General features: G+C 43.1%; 4 non-coding genes across 4 annotated transcripts; 2 read left to right on the forward strand and 2 right to left on the reverse strand.

Annotated features, from left to right (window-relative positions):
• Positions 1 to 2,590: 2,590 nt before the first annotated feature.
• Positions 2,591 to 2,663, reverse strand: trnaf-gaa (transfer RNA phenylalanine (anticodon GAA)). Its single transcript has one exon. It is a non-coding gene; the product is annotated as a tRNA-Phe (tRNA).
• Positions 2,664 to 7,030: 4,367 nt separating this feature from the next.
• On the reverse strand, positions 7,031 to 7,103 carry trnaf-gaa (transfer RNA phenylalanine (anticodon GAA)). Its single transcript has one exon. It is a non-coding gene; the product is annotated as a tRNA-Phe (tRNA).
• Positions 7,104 to 13,441: 6,338 nt separating this feature from the next.
• On the forward strand, positions 13,442 to 13,532 carry trnar-ucu (transfer RNA arginine (anticodon UCU)). Its single transcript is given in 2 exon segments — positions 13,442 to 13,478; positions 13,497 to 13,532. It is a non-coding gene; the product is annotated as a tRNA-Arg (tRNA).
• A 9,046-nt stretch (positions 13,533 to 22,578) lies between these two features.
• On the forward strand, positions 22,579 to 22,650 carry trnaw-cca (transfer RNA tryptophan (anticodon CCA)). The gene has a single exon. It is a non-coding gene; the product is annotated as a tRNA-Trp (tRNA).
• The last annotated feature ends 3,291 nt before the right edge of the window (positions 22,651 to 25,941 follow it).

Below are 25,941 nucleotides of genomic sequence, written 5' to 3' on the forward strand. Positions count from 1 at the left end.
CATTTCTGGGAGATAATTTGTATCCTCCTTTGTGAAGACAGATCCAAAGTATGTATTTAATTGGTCTGCCATTTCTTTGTTCCCCATTATAAATTCCCCCGTTTCTGACTGTAAGGGGCCCACATTTGTCTTCACTAATCTTTTTCTCTACACATATCTATAGAAGCTTTTACAGTCAGTTTTTATGTTCTCTGCTAGCTTACTCTCATACTCTATTTCCCCCTTCTTAATCAATCCTTTTGTCCTCCTCTGCTAAATTCCAAACTGCTCACAATCTTCAGGTTTGCTGCTTGTTCTGGCCATTTTATATTTCTCCTCCTTGGATCTAATACTTTCCTTAATTTCTTTTGTTAGCCACAGTTGAGCCACCCTTCCTGTTTTACTTTTGCACAGACAGGAATGAACAATTGTTGTAATTCATCCATGCGCTCTTTAAATGCTAGCCATTGCCTATCCACTGTCAACCCTTTAAGTAACGTTCCCCAATCTATCATCGCCAACTCCCGCCTCATACCTTCTTAGTTTTCTTTGTTTAGATTCAGGACCCGAGTCTCGGAATCAACTCTCTCACTCTCCATCTTAATGAAGAATTTTATCATATGGGCGCACTTCCCCAAGGGACCCCACACAACAAGATTGTTAACTAATCCTTTCTCATTACACAATACCCAGTCCAGGATGGCCTGTTCTCTAGAGGTGTTATACACCTCTATCAATTCTCCACTCAATCTCCTTTGAGAAAGGCAGAATAATCCTAGCTTTTCCAACCTAACCTTGTAACTAAAATCCCCCATCCCTGGATCCATTCTGGTAAATCGCCTCTGCGTCCTCTCAAGGACCCTCACATTCTTTCTAAAGTCTGCTGAGCAGAACTGGAAGCAACACTCCAATTGGGGCCTAACCAGAGTTTTATAATGGTTCAGCATAACTTCCCTGCTTTTGTACTCAATGCCTCTATTTATAAAGCCCAAGATCCCATATGCTTTGCGAACCACTCTCGCAATATGACTTGCCTCCTTCAAAGATTGATGCACATGAACCCCAAGTCCCACTCTTCCAGTACACTCTTTAGAACTGTGCCATTAAGTATATATTGCCTCTCCCTATTCCTTATGCCATAATACATCACCTCACACTTGTCACTATTAAATTCCATCTGCCACCTGTCTGCCCATTCTGCTAGCCTATCACTGTCCTGTTGCAGGCAGTTCATATCATCCTCACTGTTTGCCGCTCCTCCAAGTTTGGTGTCATCGGCATATTTTGAGATTCTACTCTGTATTCCAAGAGCCAAGTCAATTACCTTGAGCAAAAAAAGCAGTGGTTCTAGCACTGACCCTTGGGGAACACCACTGTCGACTGTCCTCCAGTCTGACAAAGAACCATTTAATAAGACTCGCTGTTTTCTGTCCTTAAACCAATTTTCTATCCAATTGGACACTGACCGTCCTGTACCACGAACCTCAATTTTGTTAACCCCACTTTTATGTGGTACCTTGTCAAACATTTCCTTAAAATCCATATAAACAACATCCACTGCATTCCCTTCATCAAGCTGCTCTGTTAGTTCATCAAAAAATGCGGTTAGATTAGTCAAGCATGAACTCCCATTTATAAATCCATGCTCACTCTCCTTAATTAACTCGAACCTCTCCAAGTGACTGTTGATTTTTTACCCTGATTATTCTTTCTAAAACCTTACCCACCGCTGCTGTTAATCTAACTAGCCTGTAGTTACCCGGACTGTCCTTACACCCTTTCTTGAATAAGGGTGTCGCATTTGCCACTGTTTAATCCTCTGGCACCTCCCCCGTATCCAGGGAAGATTGGAAGATTATAGCAAGCCCTTCCGTTATCTGCATCCGCATTTCCTTTCGCAACCTGGGATGTGAGCCATCCGGACCAGGTGATTTATCTTCCCTAAGCACAGCCAGCCTTTTTAGTACCTCCCTCTCCTAATTTGTACTCTCTCCATTGCCTCTACTTTCTTCACGTCAACTGATAGTTTGTCAAATTCCACTTCCTTAGTGATCACTGATGCAAAGTACTCATTAAGTAGATTAACATTGCCCTGCACCTCTAAGCTTATATTATCCTTTTTGTCCCTAATAGGCCCGACTCAACCTCTTACTATGCACTTATCATTTACATGATGCTCGAGGATGTTTGGGTTTCCTTTCATGTTGACTGCCAGTCTATTCTCATAGAAATAGAGAATAAGCAAATATAGAAGATGTAAGTATTTCCCATCCTTGATGAGGTGGAATTTTTTATGTTGTGGGTGGTAATGTCTTGGCCCACGAGTGTGGTGGAAGCAGAGACAATCAATGATTTGAAAAGGAAATTGGATGGATACTTGAAGGAAAGAAACTTGCAGGAGGAAAGGGATCGAGCTGGTGAGTGGAACTGACTAGATTGCTCCGGGGAGAGCCAGCATGGACGTGATAGGCCAAATGACCACCTTCTGTGTTGTAAATGACTCTGTGTTGTTTCTCAAATTCAATCCACTGGTGCTTGGGAAATAATCTCAAAGTAAATTGTGCAACTGGAAAATCAGAACCAAGGCAAGGGACGCATAAGGAAGCGAAATTGCTAAAACCCGGGATTGAACCAGGGACCTTTAGATTTTCAGTCTAACGCTCTCCCAACTGAGCTATTTCAGCTCTACATTAACAGTGGCTTGGTTTCCTTGTTTTGGAAGAAAATACATACATTCAAGTTTTCCAAAAAATTAAAGAACACGACATGTGAGTAATGTTCCCCATTGCTTTCTCAGTACTGATGGATTGTGAAGCGGGAGACAGCCAGAAGTGCCACTGAGCCGCACAGACCCCGAGCTGAGAATTAAATGAGATCAAATTCAATCTTTCATAGTGAGATGCTGCTGAGAGTTAAGAGTCCTGAATCAAAGCGAGACTTGCTCATTTCAAACACTCCCTGTACTCTCTGCTCATGAAGCCTTAAAAAAGGGAAAAACAGAATGGCACTCAAACTCACAACCCTGCCATCAAAAGTCTCATATTCGACTGACAGAACTGTCACTTCTACTCGGTCTCTGATTGGATGGATGCAACTCCAACGCAGGGATGGCATTCAAATCCTCCCATGGGTCCACATGTCAGACTGAGTTCCATGTTGTAGACTCAAGCAAAGGAAATCTGCTCACTTCCAAAACTATCAGCGAATTGAAGCTGATTACAATCAACATCATCAGAGGTCAGAACTACCTGGTGAAAGAAGACACCCTGAAGAAGGATCCACAATTATTCAAAGGCATCGACAAAGTGAAAAACAAGAAAATCGATGAGTCAATGCAAGCCAAACAACAGAAACACTGAAGAATTCCATTCCATTCCAGTCCAGAACCCAGTCCTGTTGTTTTTGGAGTCAGGTCACAATTGCAGCAACAACTTTATATTCCCACTTGGCCATCTGTCCATTTAGTTAATTGCAATTTTGTCGACATGCTCTTTGAATCCTGTTGTCTTGTCCTTTAGCCAGCTCCGTATGGAAGTCAATTCCACCTTCTGCAAGGCTGAAACCAATAGATAACCTTAATCTAAAAATTCCAGCAGACCAGGGCTCGAACCCGGGATCTTTCGCATGTCAATTAACCATACCCCCGAAGCAAGAATCATACCCCTAGACCAACGAGCCACTGACAAGTCAGGCTTTATTAGCTGCTGTGGAATTTCACTGGAACCCCCCTGCCAATCATCCATTTTTTTTCAGATCAAAGCAACATCCTGCAAATGCTGAAATAAAAACAGAAAGTGCTGGAAATGTTCAGCAGCTCTGGCAGCATCTGTGGTGTGAGAAACACAGTTAATGTTTCACGGCACTCACCTTTTGTTTCAGCCAACCTTTCAGACTGTTTCTGTCCATCCAATCTCACTTTCTATTCTATCCACATTCTAACCATTCACTCCGTTACTACATTTTTCATGAATTCCTCATTTCTTTTATTAATGACAATTTTGTATTTCTGGCCTTTGCTTCAGACACCACCACAAGTGGAATCATGTCTCCATCTACCCAATCAAACCACTTCGCTGTATCCTCACATTGCAATGTTTCTTTAACCCTGACAGACTGTGGAGTTTCTGCTGCTTGATTGCAGTTCTTGCTTCCCGCCAGTAGATGTCACCTCACTCCAATACAGTGAAGTTTACAAATCTGAGAGAGACACAACAGGAAATAATTGTTCACATTATAGTGAATGTGTGGGATTTAGAAATACTCGGAGTGGAGACGAGTTATTATTGCACTCTGCTATTACATCTTTTATAATGGACTCCAGCATTTTCCCCACGACTGCTGTCAGGCTAACCGGTATATAATTCGCTGTTTTCTTTCTGCCTCTTTTTTTAAATAATGGAGTTACATTAACTACCGTCCAATCCATTTGAACTGTTCCAGAGTCTACAGAATTTTGAAAAAAGACCAGAAATGCATCTGCTATTTCAAGGGCCACGTCCTTAAGTACTCTGGGATGTAGATTATCAGGCCCTAGGGATTTATCGGCCTTCAATCCCATCAATTTCCCAAACATTCCCTACTAATACTGATTTCATACAGTTCCTCCTTCTCACTAGACCCTATGTTCCCCAACATTTCTGGGAGATAATTTGTATCCTCCTTTGTGAAGACAGATCCAAAGTATGTATTTAATTTGTCTGCCATTTCTTTGTTCCCCATTATAAATTCCCCCGTTTCTGACTGTAAGGGGCCCACATTTGTCTTCACTAATCTTTTTCTCTACACATATCGAGAGAAGCTTGTACAGTCAGTTTTTATGTTCTCTGCTAGCTTACTCTCATACTCTATTTCCCCCTTCTTAATCAATCCTTTTGTCCTCCTCTGCTAAATTCCAAACTGCTCACAATCTTCAGGTTTGCTGCTTGTTCTGGCCATTTTATATTTCTCCTCCTTGGATCTAATACTTTCCTTAATTTCTTTTGTAAGCCACAGTTGAGCCACATGTTTTACTTTTGCACAGACAGGAATGAACAATTGTTGTAATTCATCCATGCGCTCTTTAAATGCTAGCCATTGCCTATCCACTGTCAACCCTTTAAGTAACGTTCCCCAATCTATCATAGCCAACTCCCGCCTCATACCTTCATAGCTTCATAGGTGTTATACACCTCTATCAATTCTCCACTCAATCTCCTTTGAGAAAGGCAGAATAATCCTAGCTTTTCCAACCTAACCTTGTAACTAAAATCCCCCATCCCTGGATCCATTCTGGTAAATCGCCTCTGCGTCCTCTCAAGGACCCTCACATTCTTTCTAAAGTCTGCTGAGCAGAACTGGAAGCAACACTCCAATTGGGGCCTAACCAGAGTTTTATAATGGTTCAGCATAACTTCCCTGCTTTTGTACTCAATGCCTCTATTTATAAAGCCCAAGATCCCATATGCTTTGCGAACCACTCTCGCAATATGACTTGCCTCCTTCAAAGATTGATGCACATGAACCCCAAGTCCCACTCTTCCAGTACACTCTTTAGAACTGTGCCATTAAGTATATATTGCCTCTCCCTATTCCTTATGCCATAATACATCACCTCACACTTGTCACTATTAAATTCCATCTGCCACCTGTCTGCCCATTCTGCTAGCCTATCACTGTCCTGTTGCAGGCAGTTCATATCATCCTCACTGTTTGCCGCTCCTCCAAGTTTGGTGTCATCGGCATATTTTGAGATTCTACTCTGTATTCCAAGAGCCAAGTCAATTACCTTGAGCAAAAAAAGCAGTGGTTCTAGCACTGACCCTTGGGGAACACCACTGTCGACTGTCCTCCAGTCTGACAAAGAACCATTTAATAAGACTCGCTGTTTTCTGTCCTTAAACCAATTTTCTATCCAATTGGACACTGACCGTCCTGTACCACGAACCTCAATTTTGTTAACCCCACTTTTATGTGGTACCTTGTCAAACATTTCCTTAAAATCCATATAAACAACATCCACTGCATTCCCTTCATCAAGCTGCTCTGTTAGTTCATCAAAAAATGCGGTTAGATTAGTCAAGCATGAACTCCCATTTATAAATCCATGCTCACTCTCCTTAATTAACTCGAACCTCTCCAAGTGACTGTTGATTTTTTACCCTGATTATTCTTTCTAAAACCTTACCCACCGCTGCTGTTAATCTAACTAGCCTGTAGTTACCCGGACTGTCCTTACACCCTTTCTTGAATAAGGGTGTCGCATTTGCCACTGTTTAATCCTCTGGCACCTCCCCCGTATCCAGGGAAGATTGGAAGATTATAGCAAGCCCTTCCGTTATCTGCATCCGCATTTCCTTTCGCAACCTGGGATGTGAGCCATCCGGACCAGGTGATTTATCTTCCCTAAGCACAGCCAGCCTTTTTAGTACCTCCCTCTCCTAATTTGTACTCTCTCCATTGCCTCTACTTTCTTCACGTCAACTGATAGTTTGTCAAATTCCACTTCCTTAGTGATCACTGATGCAAAGTACTCATTAAGTAGATTAACATTGCCCTGCACCTCTAAGCTTATATTATCCTTTTTGTCCCTAATAGGCCCGACTCAACCTCTTACTATGCACTTATCATTTACATGATGCTCGAGGATGTTTGGGTTTCCTTTCATGTTGACTGCCAGTCTATTCTCATAGAAATAGAGAATAAGCAAATATAGAAGATGTAAGTATTTCCCATCCTTGATGAGGTGGAATTTTTTATGTTGTGGGTGGTAATGTCTTGGCCCACGAGTGTGGTGGAAGCAGAGACAATCAATGATTTGAAAAGGAAATTGGATGGATACTTGAAGGAAAGAAACTTGCAGGAGGAAAGGGATCGAGCTGGTGAGTGGAACTGACTAGATTGCTCCGGGGAGAGCCAGCATGGACGTGATAGGCCAAATGACCACCTTCTGTGTTGTAAATGACTCTGTGTTGTTTCTCAAATTCAATCCACTGGTGCTTGGGAAATAATCTCAAAGTAAATTGTGCAACTGGAAAATCAGAACCAAGGCAAGGGACGCATAAGGAAGCGAAATTGCTAAAACCCGGGATTGAACCAGGGACCTTTAGATTTTCAGTCTAACGCTCTCCCAACTGAGCTATTTCAGCTCTACATTAACAGTGGCTTGGTTTCCTTGTTTTGGAAGAAAATACATACATTCAAGTTTTCCAAAAAATTAAAGAACACGACATGTGAGTAATGTTCCCCATTGCTTTCTCAGTACTGATGGATTGTGAAGCGGGAGACAGCCAGAAGTGCCACTGAGCCGCACAGACCCCGAGCTGAGAATTAAATGAGATCAAATTCAATCTTTCATAGTGAGATGCTGCTGAGAGTTAAGAGTCCTGAATCAAAGCGAGACTTGCTCATTTCAAACACTCCCTGTACTCTCTGCTCATGAAGCCTTAAAAAAGGGAAAAACAGAATGGCACTCAAACTCACAACCCTGCCATCAAAAGTCTCATATTCGACTGACAGAACTGTCACTTCTACTCGGTCTCTGATTGGATGGATGCAACTCCAACGCAGGGATGGCATTCAAATCCTCCCATGGGTCCACATGTCAGACTGAGTTCCATGTTGTAGACTCAAGCAAAGGAAATCTGCTCACTTCCAAAACTATCAGCGAATTGAAGCTGATTACAATCAACATCATCAGAGGTCAGAACTACCTGGTGAAAGAAGACACCCTGAAGAAGGATCCACAATTATTCAAAGGCATCGACAAAGTGAAAAACAAGAAAATCGATGAGTCAATGCAAGCCAAACAACAGAAACACTGAAGAATTCCATTCCATTCCAGTCCTGTTGTTTTTGGAGTCAGGTCACAATTACAGCAACAACTTTATATTCCCACTTGGCTATCTGTGCATTCATTTAATTGCAATTTTGTCGACAAGCTCTTTGAATCCAGTTGTCTGGTCCTCATGCCAGCTCTGTTTGGAAGTCAATTCCACCTTCTGCAAGGCTGAAACCAATAGATAACCTTAATCTAAAAATGCCAGCAGGGCAGGGCTCATCTGGGATTAAAAGCCGGGATTTCTTACATGTTAATCAACCACATTCCCTAAGCGAGAATCATACCCCTAGACCAACGAGCCACTGACCAGTCAGGTTCCTTTAGCTGCTGTGGAATTTCACTGGAACCCCCCCAGCCAATCATCCATTTTTTTTTTCAGATCAAAGCAACATCCTGCATATGCTGAAATAAAAACAGAAAGTGCTGGAAATGTTCAGCAGCTCTGGCAGCATCTGTGCTGAGAGAAACACAGTTAACGTTTCAGGGCACTCACCTTTTGTTTCAGCCATCCTTTCAGACTGCTTCTGTTCATCCAATCTCACTTTCTATTCTATCCACATTCTAACCATTCACTACGTTACTACATTTTTCATGAATTCCTCATTTCTTTTATTAATGACAATTTTGTATTTCTGGCCTTTGCTTCAGACACCACCACAAGTGGAATCATGTCTCCATCTACCCAATCAAACCACTTCGCTGTATCCTCACATTGCAATGTTTCTTTAACCCTGACAGACTGTGGAGTTTCTGCTGCTTAATTGCAGTTCTTGCTTCCCGCCAGTAGATGTCACCTCACTCCAATACAGTGAAGTTTACAAATCTGAGAGAGACACAACAGGAAATAATTGTTCACATTATAGTGAATGTGTGGGATTTAGAAATACTAGGAGTGGAGACGAGTTATTATTGCACTCTGCTATTACATCTTTTATAATGGACTCCAGCATTTTCCCCACGACTGATGTCAGGCTAACCGGTATATAATTCGCTGTTTTCTTTCTGCCTCTTTTTTTAAATAGTGGAGTTACATTAACTACCGTCCAATCCATTGGAACTGTTCCAGAGTCTACAGAATTTTGAAAAAAGACCAGAAATGCATCTGCTATTTCAAGGGCCACGTCCTTAAGTACTCTGGGATGCAGATTATCAGGCCTTGGGGATTTATCGGCCTTCAATCCCATCAATTTCCCAAACATTCCCTACTAATACAGATTTCATACAGTTCCTCCTTCTCATGAGACCCTATGTTCCCCAACATTTCTGGGAGGTAATTTGTATCGTCCTTTGTGAAGACAGAACCAAAGTATGTATTTAATTGGTCTGCCATTTCTTTGTTCCCCATTATAAATTCCCCCGTTTCTGACTGTAAGGGACCCACATTTGTCTTCACTAATCTTTTTCTCGACACATATCTAGAGAAGCTTTTACAGTCAGTTTTTATGTTCTCTGCTAGCTTACTCTCATACTCTATTTCCCCCTTCTTAATCAATCCTTTTGTCCTCCTCTGCTAAATTCCAAACTGCTCACAATCTTCAGGTTTGCTGCTTGTTCTGGCCATTTTATATTTCTCCTCCTTGGATCTAATACTTTCCTTAATGTCTTTTGTAAGCCACAGTTGAGCCACCCTTCCTGTTTTACTTTTGCACAGACAGGAATGAACAATTGTTGTAATTCATCCATGCGCTCTTTAAATGCTAGCCATTGCCTATCCACTGTCAACCCTTTAAGTAACGTTCCCCAATCTATCATCGCCAACTCCCGCCTCATACCTTCATAGTTTCCTTTGTTTAGATTCAGGACCCTAGTCTCGGAATCAACTCTCTCACTCTCCATCTTAATGAAGAATTTTATCATATTATGGGCGCACTTCCCCAAGGGACCCCACACAACAAGATTGTTAACTAATCCTTTCTCATTACACAATACCCAGTCCAGGATGGCCTGTTCTCTAGAGGTGTTATACACCTCTATCAATTCTCCACTCAATCTCCTTTGATATAGGCAGAATAATCCTAGCTTTTCCAACCTAACCTTGTAACTAAAATCCCCCATCCCTGGATCCATTCTGGTAAATCGCCTCTGCATCCTCTCAAGGACCCTCACATTCTTTCTAAAGTCTGCTGAGCAGAACTGGAAGCAACACTCCAATTGGGGCCTAACCAGAGTTTTAGAATGGTTCAGCATAACTTCCCTGCTTTTGTACTCAATGCCTCTATTTATAAAGCCCAAGATCCCATATGCTTTGCTAACCACTCTCGCAATATGTCTTGCCACCTTCAAAGATCGGTGCACATGAACCCCAAGTCTCTCTATTCCAGCACACTCTTTATAACTGTGCCATTAAGTATATATTGCCTCTCCCTATTCCTTATGCCAAAATACATCACCTCACACTTGTCACTATTAAATTCCATCTGCCACCTGTCTGCCCATTCTGCTAGCCTATCACTGTCCTGTTGCAGGCAGTTCATATCATCCTCACTGTTTGCCACTCCTCCAAGTTTGGTGTCATCGGTATATTTTGAGATTCTACTCTGTATTCCAAGATCCAAGTCACTTAACCTTAACAAAAAAAGCAGTGGTTCTGGCACTGACCCTTGGGGAACACCACTGTCGACTATCCTCCGGTCTGACCAAGAACCATTTAATATGACTCGCTGTTTTCAGTCTTTAAAACAATTTACTATCCAAATGGACACTGACCCTCCTAATCCATGAACCCCAATTTTGTTAACCACCCTTTTATGTGGAACTTTATAAAATGCTTTCGTAACATCCATATAAACAACATCCACTGCATTCCCTTCATCAGTATTCTCAGATAGTTTATCAACAAATGCAGTTAGATTCGTCAAGCATGAACTCCCATTGATAAATCCATGCCCACTCTCCTGAATTAACTCAAACATCTCCAAAGGACTTGATTTTTTTCCCTGACCTGTTGATCTCATGCTGTTTGCAAGCTCACCATAGAACATGTATTTGGCAATGTGACCGTCATCCATTTGGCCCAGTCAACAGAGTCACCGCTGACTCAAGAGGGCAAACATGCTGTGGATCCCTGCATGCTGGTGTACTTCCGCATTCGGCACTCTGTCCTGCCAGGAGATGCTCAGTATCCATCTGAGGCAGTGGAGGTGGAAGCTGTTCAGCCGCTTTTTTTGGCTTGTATAAGTTGTTGATGCTTCTCTACTATAAAGGAGGGTGCTGAGAACACAAGACTGGTACACGTGGAGCTTTGTATTTTCGGTCAGTTTGCTGTCGGTTCACACTTGTCTTCTCAACTTTGACATGACAGCTGCAGCATTGGAAATCCTGGTGCTGATTTCAGCATCAAGGGACAGATTGCTGGTGATTGTTGATTGAAGGTATGTGAAGCTGTTGACAACCTCCAAAGTGAGGTTGTCGATGTTGATGGAAAGTGGAGTCTCTCCGTCCTGGCCCGTAACTTTCATCTTCCTGATGCTGATTGTCAGTCCAAACTCTTTGCAGGCCAGGGAGAGCCGATCTACAAGCTGCTGTGACTGAACTTCATTATGGGATGTCAGCACAGCATCATCAGCAAATAGCAACTCACAGACTAGGAATTTACCCACTTTGGTCTTGGCGCACAGTCTTGCCAAGTTGAACAGCTTGACGTCAGCTCTGATGTGCAGGTGAACACCTATATCTGAGTAATTGAAAGTGTACAATAGCAGCATGGAGAAGAATATGCCAATTATAAAGGATGTGATAACTAGACAGTTCGAAAATGATGACATGATTGAGCAGAGTCAACATAGATTTATGAAAAGGAAAACAGGTTTGAAAAACCTGTTGAGATTTTTGAGGATGTTACCTATAGAACAGATAAAGGAGAACCAGTGGATGTGTGGTATTTGTATTTTCCTTTGGTAAGGTCCCACACAGGAGGTGAGTAAACAAAATTAGAGCACATAGGCTTGGGGATGATATACTGATATGGATTGAGAATTGGTTAACAGACCGAAAACAGAGAGCGGGAATAACGGGTCCTTCTCAGGATGGCAGGCTGTTACTATTGGGGTACTGCAAGGATCAGTGTTGGAGCCACAGCTGTTAACAACCTATATAAATGATTTGGATGTGGGGATTAAATGTAATATTTCCAAGTTTGCAGATGACACAAAGCTCGGTGAAGTGTGAGTTGTGAGGAGGATGCAGAGAGGCTTCCAGGGGACCTGGAGAGGCTAAGTGAATGGGCAAGAACATGGAATATAATGTGAATAAGTGTGAAGTTATTCACTTTGGTAGAATAAACAGAAAGACAGAGTATTTCTTAAATGGTGAGAGGTTGGGAAGTGTCGATGTCCAAAGGGACCTGGGTGTCCTTGTTCCTGAGACACTAAAAGCTCTTGTGCAGGTGCAGCAATCAATTAGGAAGGCAAATGGTATGTTGTACCCACACGAGGGGTCATGAGTACAGGAGTAAAGATGTCTTGCTGCAATTGTATAGAGCCTTGGTGAATCCGCACTGGAGTATTGTGTACAGTTTAGTCTCATCTTATGAAGGATACACTTGCCAGAGAGGGGGTGAAACAGAGGGTCAACAGACTAATCTTTTTTTTGCATTTATTTCATTTCACCTCAGTTTGTTCAGTTTGCTTACCTACTGTTTTTTTTCAGGTTTGTACTTCCTGCTGTTCAATATTCAGTCCATTAACACCTAATCTGTACGAATGCTTTGTCTTTCAACACACCATTAACATATTGTTTGCCTTTGCTGCATGAACTTTTGGTCAGCTATGTGGCCTTGTCCAATCTACACCTTCTCCTTTGTTATCTCCTGCCCCACCCCCACCCCACTTGCTTATAACCTGTGACTTTTCTAATATATGTCAGTTCCGAAGATGGGTCACTGACCTGAAACGTTAACTCTGCTTCTCTTTTCACAGATGCTGCCAGACCTGCTGAGTGGTTCCAGTATTTCTTGTTTTTATGTCACCAGACTAATCCCTGGGATGGTGGGATTGTCTTATGAGGAAACTGGGCCTGTATTCCTTAAAGTTTCGAAGAATGAGAGGTGATCTGATTGAAACTGACAAAATTCTTACAGGGCGTGACAGTGTGCATGTAGACAGGATGTTTGCCCTGGTTGGTGAGTCTAAAACCAAAGGACATCGTCTCAGAATAAGGAGTAGGCCATTTAAAACTGAGATGGGTGGCATTTCTTCACTCAGACGGTGGTGAATCATTGGAATACTGTGACCCAGAGGGCTGTGGCAGCTCAATCATTGAGCATGTTCAAGACAGAAATTGATAGAAATCTTGATACTCATGAGATCAAGGGATATGGGGATAGCATGGGAAAGGGGCTTTGAGGTAGGTGGTCAGCAATGATCGAATTGAATGACAGAGCAGGCTCGACGGGCTGAATAGCTGACTCCTATGTTCCTGTGTTCCGAAGAGAGTTGGCGCCAGCGCGCAGCCCTGCTTTACCCCACTGCTGATCTTGAAAGCGTCTGATGTTGCTCCATTGTAACTGATGGAACTGTGCATGTTCTCGTGGAAAGAAGAGATGATGCCCAAGAGGTCAGGAGGGCAGCCTATGTTCCATTGCAGTTTGAAGAGGCCGTCTCTGCTGACAAGATCAAAGGCCTTAGTGATGTCCAAACAAATGTGTGAGGCTCTGTGGCGCAATGGATAGCGTGTTGGACTTCTAAATAATAATTAAGATGATATTCAAAGGTTGTGGGTTTAAGTCCCACCAGAGTCAGATTTTGGACCAGAAACAGAGGAGCACAACGGAACAACAAATGAAGAAATGCGCCAAAAGCACAGACTCGGTGACAGAGCGAGAGAGAGAGGAGCAGAGCAGGGGAAAAAAAAAATCGAGGAGTGACGTCACAATGGAGAGTGAGAGCAGGGCAACAGAGAGCCGCTGGGGTGAGGATACAGGATTTGGTTCTTTCTTCGGTGCAGTGGAAGGAGCTGATTGGTGAGGATCTGGTAAGCTGTGACATCACAGGCAAGCAGGTCGTTGATTGGTTTGGAAGAACCGACCTGCTTGATGCGCATCTGGTAAGTGATTAAGATCCATTTTAGGCCTAACGTTTAAAATAGTAAACAAACTAGTGGTAAGTTTAATAAAATATGCAATGAAATGAATAATTGAATAAAATATTTAAGTAGTTAATTGAAACACGTTAAGGATGACAGGACAAGTGATGTGTCACAGCTGCAGCATGTGGGAGTTCCTGGATGCCAGTGTGATCCAGGGCAAACACGTCTGCAGTAAGTGTTTGTGGCTCAAAGAGGGAGAAAAAAGGAATGTAGTGGTAGTAGGGGACAGTATAGTAAGGTGGATTGACTCTGTTCTCTGCAGCAAAAGCAAGAGTCCAGACGGCTGTGTTGCCTGCCGGTGCCAGGATTCAGGACATCTGCTCAGGGCTGGAGCGAAACATACAATGGGACGGGGAGGATCCAGTCGTCGTGGTCCATGTCAGTACCAAAGACATAGGCAGGACAAGGATAGAGGTTCTGCAAAGTCAGTATGAGGAACTAGGCACCAAATTAAGAAGCAGAACCTCAAAGTTAATCATCTCTGGATTATTACCTGAACCATGTGCAAATTGGCATAGGACAAATAAGATTAGAGAAAGTAATGTGCGGCTGAAAGACTGGTGTGGTAGTAGTGGGTTCTGGTTTGTGGGGCATTGGCACCAGTACTGGGGAAAGAGGTGGCTGTACCGTTGGGATGGTCTACACCTGAACCGTGCTGGTGCCGGTGTTCGAGCGAGCCACATAACGAGGGACGTAGAGACGGTTTTAAACTGAATAGTGGGGGCAAGGGATCAAATTTGGGAAGATATGGTGAATCAAGGAGGAGAGACAAGGCAAGAGAGAAAGGTATAAATATGGGAAATGATAAACAGACTGTGACAGGAAGGGACAGAATGTACAAATCTAAGAGTAAATCGACAGATAAGGCTAGAGGTGACAAAAATAATAAAAGGACAAAACTAAATGCTCTGTATCTGAATGCATGGAGCATTTGAAACAAAACAGATGAACTGGGAGCACAAATAGAATAAATAAGTACGATCTGATAGTCATTACAGAGACATGGCTGCAGGGCGACATAGATTGGGATGAGAATATTGGAGGTGACATGGCATTTTGGAAGGACAGGAAGCTAGGAAAAGGTGGCGGGGTAGCTCTGTTAATTAATGATGGTATTAGCGTAATAGAGAGGGATGACCTGAGTTCTGGAGATCAGGATGCAGAAGCAGTTTGAGTACAAATGAGAAATCATAAAGGCAAGAAGTCACATGTGGGAGTGGTGTACAGGCCTCCTAACATTAACCACACTGTCGGATGGGAGATAAAGGAAGAAATAATGGCAGCTTGTCAGAAAGGTACTGTGATAATTATGGGGGGTTTTAATCTACATATAGATTGGAAAATTCAGATGGGCAGAGGTAGCCTAGATGAGGAATACATAGAATGTTTTGGGGATAATTTCTTGGAACAATACATTCTGGAGCCAACCAGAGAGCAGGCTATACTAGACCTGGCATTGTGCAACGAGATAGGATTAATTAATGACCTCATAGTTAAGGTGCCCCTAGGTAGTAGCGATTATAATATGATTGAATTTTACATTCAGTTTGAGGGAGAGGAGAGTGGGTCCCAGACTAGTATTTTAAATTTAAATAAGGGCAATTATAAGGTCATGAAAGCAGAGCTAACTAAAGTGAACTGGCAAATTAGGTTAAGGGATAAGTCAATAGAGATGCAGTGGCAGACATTTAAGGGGATATTTCAGAATACACAGAATAGATACATTTCAACGAGAAAGAAAAGTTCCAAAGGTGGGACTCACCATCCATGGTTCACGAAAACAGTTAAAGATACTATCAAACTTAAAGAAAAAGCCTATAATTGTGCAAAGGTGGGAGGCAGGTCAGAAGATTGGACAGAATATAAAAAAAACTGCAAAGAATGACTAAAAGATTGATAAGGAAGGTAAAATTAGAGTATGAGAGAAAGCTCGCAAGAAATTTCAAGACAACTAGTAAGAGTTTCCACAGATATTTTAAAAAGAAAAGAGTTAACAAAGCGACTGTTGGTCCAATTGAAAGTGTGCCTGGGGAATTAATAATGGATAATTAAGAGATGGCAGATGAATTGAACAGATACTTTGCATCGGTCTTCACTATTGAGTATACAAATAACATCCCAGTATTAGCCGTATATCAGGAAATTGAAGGGATGGAGGAACTCAAGAAAATTACAATCACCAGGGAAGTGGTACTAAACAAATTGTTGGAGCTGCGGGTTGACAAGTCGCCAGGTCCTGAATTGGCTAGTGAGATAGTTGATGCGCTGGTTTTAATATTCCAAAATTCCCTAGATTCGAGAAGGTTCCGTTAGATTGGAAAAGAGTGAATGTAACTCATTTATTCAAAAAGGGAGGGAGACAGAAAGCAGGAAACGACAGGCCAGTTAGCTTAACATTTGTCTGAGGGAAAATGTTTGGAGCTATTACAGAGGATGTTATAGCAGGGCATTTAGAAAACATTAAGGTAATCAGGCAGAGTCAACATGGTTTTTTGAAAGGGAAATCATGTTTAACCAATTTATTGGAGTTCTTTGAGGGAGTTACATGTGCTGTGGATAAAGGGGAACCAGTGGATGTATTGTATTTCGATTTCCAGAAGGATAAGGTGCCATATCAAAGGTTATTGCAGAAAATAAAAGCTCATGGTGTCGGGTGTAACATATTGGCATGGATAGAAGATTGGCTAGCTGACAGGAAACAGAGAGTCAGCATAAATGGGTCATTTTCTGGTTGGCAAGAAGTAACGAGTGGTGTGCCACAGGGATCTGTGCTGGGGCCTCAACTTTTTACAATTTATATAAATGACTTAGATGAAGGGACCGAAGGTATTGTTGCTGAATTTGCTGATCACAAAGATAGGTAGGAAAGTAGGTTGTGAAGAGGACATAAGGGGGCTACAAAGGGATATAGATAGGTTAAGTGATTGGGCAAAGACCTGGCAAATGGAGTATAATGTGGGAAAGTCGGAAATTGTCCACTATGGCAGGAAGAATAAAAAAGCATATTATCTAAATGGTGAGAGATTGCAGAGCTCTGAGATGCAGAGGGATCTGGGTGTCCGAGGGCATGAATTGTAAAAGGTTAGTATGCAGGTCCAGCACGTAATTAGGAAAGCTAATCGAATGTTATCATTTATCACCATGGGAATTGAATACAATAGTAGGGAGGTTATGCTTCACCTATACAGGACATTGGTGAGACCTCTTCTGCAGTACTGAGTACTGTACTGGTCTCCTTATTTGCGAGAGGATGTAAATGCATTGGAGGTAGTACAGAGAAAGTTTACGAGACTAATACATGGAATGGGTGGGCTGTCTTACGAGGAAAGATTGGACAAGCTAGGCTTGTCTCCGCCAGAGTTTAGAAGAGAAAGAGGCGACATGATTTGTTATTTAATTTATTAATTAACAAATTAGCTATCCTCCAGTCTTCCGGTACTTCACCCGTGGCTAACGATGATACAAAAATCTCTGCCAGCGCCCCAGCAATCTCCTCCCTTGCTTCCCATAGCATCCTAGGATACATCTGATCAGGCCCTGGGGATTTATCCACCTTAATGCGCTTCAAAACCTCCAACACCTCCTCCTTTGTAATGTTGATATGCTGCAGGATATCGCTGTTCCCTCCCTTGAACTCACTAGCTTCCATGACCTTCTCCACGGTAAATACAGACGAGAAATATTCATTTAAGACCTCGCCCATTTCGCGTGGCTTCACACATAGATTGCCACACTGATCCTTAAGGGGACCTGCACTCTCCCTAGCCACCCTTTTACTCTTAATACACTTATAGAATCTTTTAGGATTCTCCTTTATCTTATCTGCCAGGGAAATCTCATGGCCCCTTTTCGCCCTCCTAATTTCCTTCTTAAGTATACTCCTATATCCCATATACTTCTCGAGGGACTCGCTCGATCCCAGCTGCCTATACCTGACGTATGCCTCCTTATTTGTCCTGACCAGACCCTCAATATCCCTCGTCAACCAAGGTTCCCTAAACTTGCCAGCCTTGCCCTTCCATCAAACAGGAACATGCTGGCCCTGAACTCTTCCTATCTCACTTTTAAAAGCCTCCCACTTGCCAGACGTCCCTTTACCTGTAAACAGCCTCTCCCATTCAACTTTTGAGAGTTCCTGTCTGATGCCATGCAAATTAGCCTTCCCCCAATTTAGGACTTCAACCTGAGGACCAGTCCTATTCTTTTTCATAGCTATCTTGAAGCTAATAGAGTTATGGTCACTGGTCCCAAAGTGCTCCCCCACTGCCATATCAATCACCTGCCCATCCTCATTTCCTAAGAGGAGATCGAGTGTAGCCCCTTCTCTAGTCGGGCCATCCACGTACTGCTTCAGAAAACTATCCTGGACTCACTTAACAAATTCTTCCCCATCTGATCCCTTAGCACTAAGGCAGTCCCAGTCAATATTAGGGAAGTTAAAATCACCTACTATTACAACCCTATAATTCCTATACCTATCTGTGATTTTCCTACATATATGCTCCTCCACTTCCCTCTGACTATTGGGGGGCCTATGGTATAATCCCATCAAAGGGATCACCCTTTTATTATTTTTAAGTTCTACCATTATGGCCTCACTGGACATTCACCCCGGGATATCCTCTCTAAGTACTGCCGTGATGTCCTCCCTAATCAATAGTGCAACTCCCCCTCCTCTCTTACCTCCACCTCTGTCACGCCGGAAGGATCAGTACCGCGGAACATTGAGCTGCCAGTCCTGCCCATCCCTCAACCACGTTTCCGTAATAGCTACAATACCACAATCCCATGTACCGATCCATGCTCTGAGTTCATCTGCCTTACCTGTAAGGATACTTGCATTAAAGTAAATGCAGTTTAGCCCACCAGACCTTCCACGCTCCCTGTCCTGCCCCTGCCTGGCCTGCCTACTGGACTTGCTTGCTTTAACCTCTCCATTTGCCTCAACTATCTCATCGGAGAGACTACTACTTTGGGTCCCACCCCCGCTGCAAGACTAGTTTAAACCCTCCAGTGTATTACTATAAAATCTCCCTACAAGGATATTGGTCCCCTTCCAGTTCAGATGCAACCCGTCCCTCTTGTACAGGTCACCTCTGCACCAGAAGAGATCCCAATGATCCAAGTACCTGAAGCCCTCCCGCCTTCGCCAGTCTTCAGCAATGCATTCATTTGCCGAATCCTCCTATTCCTACCCGCACTAGCAACAGGGAGTAATCCTGAGATTACAACCCTAGAGGTCCTGCTCTTTAACATTCTGCCTAACTCCCCATATTCACTTTGCAGAACCTCATCTCTCTTCCTGCCTATGTCGTTCGTACCAACATGGACCACGATTTCTGGCTGCACACCCTCCCCTTTCAGAATTTCCGGCAGCTGCTCCGAAACATCCTTGACCCGAGTATTAGGGAGGCAACATACCATCCTGGAGTCTCGTTTGCGGCCACAGAAACGCCTATCTGCACCCCTTATGATAGAATCCCCTATCACAATAGCTCTTCCTCCCCTTTTCATCCCCTGCTGTGCAGCAGAGCCCTCCGTGGTGCCACGGACCGCGCTGTTGCTCTTTTCCCCTGGGAGGTCTTCCCCCCAACAGGAACCAAGGCGGTGTATCTGTTTGAGAGGGGGATGGCCACAGGGGACTCCTGCACTACCTGCCTGCTCCTACTATTCCATCTGGTGGTCGCCCATCCCTTTTCTGCCTGTGCATCCATTACCTGCGGTGCGACCACCTCACTAAACATGCTATCCATGACACCCTCAGCTTCGTGGATGCTCCACAGTGAAACCACCCGCAGTTCCAGCTCCATAATGCGAGTAGCCAGTAGCTGCAGCTATATACACTTCCTGCACACATGGTCGTCATGGAGACTGGGAGGGTTCCTGAATCACCACATAGCGCAGGAGGAGCATATCACGGGGCTGAGCTCTCCTGCCATGACTTACCCTTAGATTAATTAGTTACTCCCTTAATAAAAAAATACTAATGACACTAGGGGCCTTGTTCTACCCACTACAATCTAAAGTCCTTCATAAGCTACACTGAATAAAAAAAACACTTTAGTAGTACTCATCTTATCAGCAGAGGTTTTTTTTTCAAGTAAAAAACTTTGCCCTTTTCTTTAAGATATTTAAATACACTAACAGCAGTGACTCACCAACCAATCACCTTGCAGCTCTCCTCTGACATCACAGTTGGCTTCTTTTTTTTTCAAAACTCCAGCACACTGGAATATCTCCACTCCACTCCTGGAAGGTAAGAGACTGGGCCTCGATCCTCGGATTGGATTTATAGGCTCCGCTCTCAACATTCTCCTCATATCGGTCCATATAGGTCTGCTCCGCTCCGCTCCTCTCCGCTCCCGGAAGGTAATTCACCAGCTTTTGCAGAAAAGTAGGTCTTAAGCTGTTGCAGTACCTGTTAGAAAGATAGTCTAAGCTATTCTGAAGTCATCTTCCAATGTCAACTACATGGAAGCAGGATTTTAAAGGATAAGATGTAGTTTTTAAAAGTCACTTCAATCTTGTTAATAAAAAGTCAGATGTAAATTTAAGAACTCTGATCAGGCTATGCTAAAAAGTTACATCCAATTAAGAAATAAGATACAACATTTAAAATGTCTGAACTCCCTCTGAAATTTGACAACTGCTGCTGCCGGTGTCTTCCTGGAATAGTGGAGCTGTTGTGTCAACAGAAAAGTCCTTCCCGAGCAGCCCTGAGCCTGTTGGTACCGGCTTTAATCCAACCAAGGTAAAAATCAGGGTACATTGTGGGCAATGAGCCCAAATTGCTGAACTACAGGTCCCTGTCACTTTAAAGAGTGGGCTGGTGCGATTATGATCAGAGGCTCCTTCTAAGCACATTTCTCACCACCACAACTTCCAGATGCTGGTGTTAGTGTGTGCATGTACCAGCAGTTGCAGTGCTGTTCAGACCCTCAATAGCAGTGAAAGTCTCAGAGTTCACCGCTATTGGGGCTGTAAAATCCAGGCCAATATCTCACAGTCCTGTTAGATTTGCTCTCCCTCTGTACAAAATCAAACTCCACACATTGTCTTTCACTCACTCCTGTTTCCAGCCCTGATGGTGCAGAAATCCCCTCTCAAAGGTACACAATGCAGTTGATTTCTGATCAAATACCTCCTTCCTCATTCAATAGAGGAAACAGAGACATAAACAGGAGTCAGGTGCAAGAAAGTTTCACCAACAGAGCAAAGAAAGGCACCAACAAAAGTCACACCTACTTTCCAAATCATTTCACTGGAATATTCTTTCACTTGTTTTGTCGGATGACTGCAATAAATCTGAAAATGAGCACCATGAGGTTTGTGTTCACTAGTCACCTGTTCTCCTGTGTTTGTCTGTCAGGTATGTAATTCAGTTTGTATTGGATATTGAAGAGAATCTCTTTTCAAGAAGATTACACATTGTACTGTGTTTAAAGCAACCAACTTGGAAAATGGCAGAAAATGAATGTTTCAATACCTGTGTGACCAGATTCTTCCAATGCTTTTCAACAGCTAGATTGATGATGCTTGTAATCTGTATCCTGTGGAGAATGGGAGAGGAGAATAAAAACATGGTGCATGAACAGGACAGACTGTGTAAAATGGGAGCACAGAAATACTGCCACCTCATTGAAAGTTAATGAGATTTATTCGAAGTCAGACACCTGTCCACAATGAACAAGTGAATACATTAATTGTCCACTTTCAATCTAAATGGGACTGAGGTTCCAACAGAGAAGTTTTCTGGATTATACCTGCTGCAGTTTTAAAATTGATGAACTGGAACATCTTATACTAACTTTCAAATAACTGTCGTGATTGTATAGTTCCCATAGTGGAGAGAAGGAGTTGTTTATAAATATAAGCAGAAAGACACATTTGTGGATTGGCGAATGAACTTTATCTTTCTGAAATGTATTTGTCCATTGGTTGCAGGTCACTGGAAATTCTTTTTTACATTTCAATTGTAGCAGCAGCAGTTAGCAGCAAAATGTCTGATTAATCAGAGTAGTGGGTCTGGGAAACACTTAAACAGCCGAGACCCTGTAAAACAGAACTCCAAGTAATAGTTTAAATAAGGCACTGAACTGACAGAGCAGTAAAGGCCTGCTCAGGTCAGGAAAAAAAACCCGACACAAACCTGACAGAACCACATTGGACCCGAGCCTGACCCGGCCCGAGTATCTCCATTTATTCCCACGCCCAAACTAACCCGAGCTTTACACGACCACCGGAATGTTCACTTTATCTACCTCACGATTCCGAATCTACAGGAAGCTGCAGCATGAGCGCAATGACGTCATAGAGATGCTCACTTGCTCACTGCGCAGACTCAGAGTTTCCCTCCTAAATGACCCGGACTCCCAGCTTTGGTTGGCTTTTCAACTTTTGACACTTATTAAACTCAACTTCCCAGCAAAGTTAAATGTAATACTTACTGTGTGTGTCCGACACGGACTCAGACAAACCTGGACCCAGCCTGACCTGAACCTGACCCAACCTGATCCGAGCCCGAAAGCCAGAACCGGAAGAGCGACCCGACATGAACCGAACCCGACACAGGCCGTCGGGTTCAGGTCGGATTGCAGGCCTTCACAGAGTGGAGGTCAGATGAGGATTGAATTAATTTCAATCACTGAATCTAAACAAGAAGTAAATCTGTCAGGAATGGAACACTTTGCTTTATATGTGAGCTTGTGGCACAACGGTAGCGCATCTGACTCCAGATCAGAAGGTTGCGTGTTCAAATCACGTTAGGCTCAGTTGTGTTTTACAGCAGCTCAAGTTCCTGGATTTTATATCAGAAGAGAGTTCGATCTATTGGAATGTTCAGTGAATGGTTGAATTTCAAGATCAACTTTAATAGATTAAAGTCCTGATTTCTGGTTCCGTTCCATTTCCATGCTCAGTTCTTATTTCACACTGTTTTATATCAGAACAATGTTTCAGTGATGTGATGTGTCCATTGTTTGTACAATCGCTCTGTCACCCAGTGTGAGAAATAAAACACAAACCGCCCAGCGTGCGGCTCAAACCCATACCTGGCTCTGTCTAAATGCCGCTTAGTTCAGTTGGTTAGGACGCAGTGTTGATAACAACAAGGCTGTGGATTTGATCCCCATGTGCGCTGTCACATGGTCAGTCAATAATTTGACACATTTTTGTTACACTTAAAATCCAACTTTTGGATGCAAACAAGTTTACATAAAATGTCAAAGGGAATTTATTTTGAATAACATCCATTGTATCTTTGTCACTGGTCTGGAGTAACACAGAATTCTTTCCAATTATCTTCCGTTTGCTGATAAACGTTGAACTCGTGGCCTGTTCTCGTTAATGGTCACGAGCAACAAAAACAGACAGAGCGAGTCTGACCACCCAGAGATGTGGAAAAGGCTTCAGTTTGGGACAAATGCAGCAAATCAAATGTTCACCCGGCCCCGAAAGATTCAAAAACTGGGGAAAAGGACACAGGGAGATAGAGAATAAGCTAAAGCAGACAATGTAAATATTTCCCATCCTTGATATCTCTCTATTCCAATCCAACCTTCAGAGTTGGGTAAATAATTTCAGTGTAAATTGTGCAGCTCAAGAGTCAAAACCAAAGGGTGATGCAGAATAAAGGAGAACTGCCAAAACCCCAGATTGAACCAGGGATCTTCAGTCTAACACACTCCCAACTGAGCTATTTCAGTCTCACAGGCTTGGGATGATAAGTGGCAAGTAACATTCGCACCACACAAGTGCCAGGCAATGAATATCTCCAACAAGAGAGAATCTAACCATCTCCCCTTGACATTCAATAGCATTACAATCACTGAATCCCCCACCATCAACATCATGGAGGTTACCATGGGTAGCCATACAAATAACGTGACTAGAAGAGCAGGTCAGAGGCTTGGAATCCTGAGGTGAGTAATTACAGTGCACCTGTTGGCTCCACCCCAGGGGCTGAATTTGTTCTGTAAACCATGAAGCAGCTTCCTCTCAAATCCCAGGTTTATTAATAAATCCTTTTACAAAAGCCCCAAAGTGTGATATATTCCTCTCACTCATCCATGACTCCTGACTCCCCAAAGCCTGTCCACCATCCACAAGGCACAAGTCAAGAGTGTGAAGGAATATTCTCCAGTTGCCTGGATGGGTGCAATTCCAACTCAAGAATCTCAACACCGCCAGGACAAAGCAGCCCGCTTGATTGGCACCCGATCTGCAAACATTCACTCCCTCCACCATCGACGCACAGTTGCAGAGTGTGTACCGTCTACAAAATCCACTGCAGCAATGCACCACAACTCCTTAGACAGCACCTTCCAAACCAGTGACCTTTACCACCTAGAAGGGCAAGGGCAGCAAATACAGGGGATACCACCACATGCGAGTTCCCCTCCAAGCCACACACCATCCTGACTTGGAACTATATCGCCGTTCCTTCACTGTCGCTGGGTCAAAATCCTGGAACTCCCTTTCTCACAGCACTGTGGGTGTACCTACCCCACATGGACTGCAATGGTTCAAGAAGGCAGCTCACCACCACCTTCTCATGGGCAATAAATGATGGCCTAGCCAGCGATGCCCACATCGCATGAATGAATGAATAAAAAAGTGAAGTATCCCTTGTGTCATTGTTTTGGTAGAAAATATAACCCTGGTGGAATTGCCCCTCCCAATCACACCTCACTTCATAGAACATAGAAAATGGAGAAAATTTATGGCACAGACTGAGACCATTTAGCAATCGTGTCTGTGCCAGCTGAAAAAGAGCGATCCAGCCCAATCCCACTTTCCAGGTCTTGGGAATGGGATCTGAACAGATCTCAGAGCTCACATTATGTGAATGTTCTGTTGAAGTATTGGTGAGGTGATATACCAGGGGAGATTCACACTGTTAGACACAGTGTGAAATACATTCAAGTATTTATAAAACATTACAACATGTGAGTAATATTCCCCATTGATTTCTCAGCACTGATGGATTGTGAAGTGGGAGACAGCCAGAAGTCCCAGTGATCCACACTGACCATGAGCTGAGAATGAAATGAGATAAAGTTCAATCTTCAGCAGCGAGATGCTGCAGAGAGGTAAGAGTCCTGAATCAAGGAGAGACTTTCTCATACTGCTGTTGAATCTCATTTCAAACACTCCTTGAACTCTCTGCCGAGGAATTCAGAGCTGGAGAATGGCTGTAAAATCAGCCTAAAAAGGAAGTATAAGACACCCACCGAGAGGCTCAAACTCAAAAACTTGAGATTCAGAGTTTCATGCTTTCATCGACTGAGCTCACCAGGCCTGAGACAGTGTCCACATCCTGTCTGCTATTGGACGGTGCAGCTGTTGGCTCCACCCCAGGGACTGAGTTTGTTCTGTAAACCATGAACCAGCTTCCTCTCAAATCCCAGGTTTATCAGTAAATCGTCTTACAAAAGCCCCAGAGTGTGATATATTCCTCTCACTCAACCAGAATAAAAGTTACATCTTTTGCTCTTTTTACCTTCCAAACATTGACTTCTATTTTTCTCAGCATTTATTTCTCTCTCTTTTTTATATTGTGCATTTCCTAATAAACATTTCATTTCAATTATTTATGAGGGATGAAATGAACAGAAGAGATTTTCTGCAATGGTACCAGGGGTGTGGGACAGAGCGAGTGGTTCAGATCTGGATTACACTGCCTGAGAGTGCTGGAGGCAGATTCAATCGTGGCTTTCAAAAGGGAATTGGATAAACACCTGAATAGAGAAAATTTGCAGGGTTACAATGAAAGGGCAGAGGAGTGGAATTAGCTGATTTGCTCTTGCAAAGAGCTGTCATGGACATGATGGACTGAATGGTCTCCTTCTGTCCTGTAACCATTTGATTCCTTGATTCTAACTCTGTCAAAGTTGTTCTGAACTTGCTCTGCTCCAAGGAGAACAACCCCAGCTTTTCCAGTCTCTGCACATAACTGAAGTTATGAGGAACCATGGGGAACCCACTGTAAACCTTCCTCCAGACAGAAATACAACTGTTCACCACCACACTGTGACCCAGCTGTTCACAATATATATCAATGA

This window comes from Heterodontus francisci, unplaced genomic scaffold (genome assembly GCF_036365525.1).
Source record: "Heterodontus francisci isolate sHetFra1 unplaced genomic scaffold, sHetFra1.hap1 HAP1_SCAFFOLD_879, whole genome shotgun sequence".
NCBI lineage: Eukaryota > Metazoa > Chordata > Chondrichthyes > Heterodontiformes > Heterodontidae > Heterodontus > Heterodontus francisci.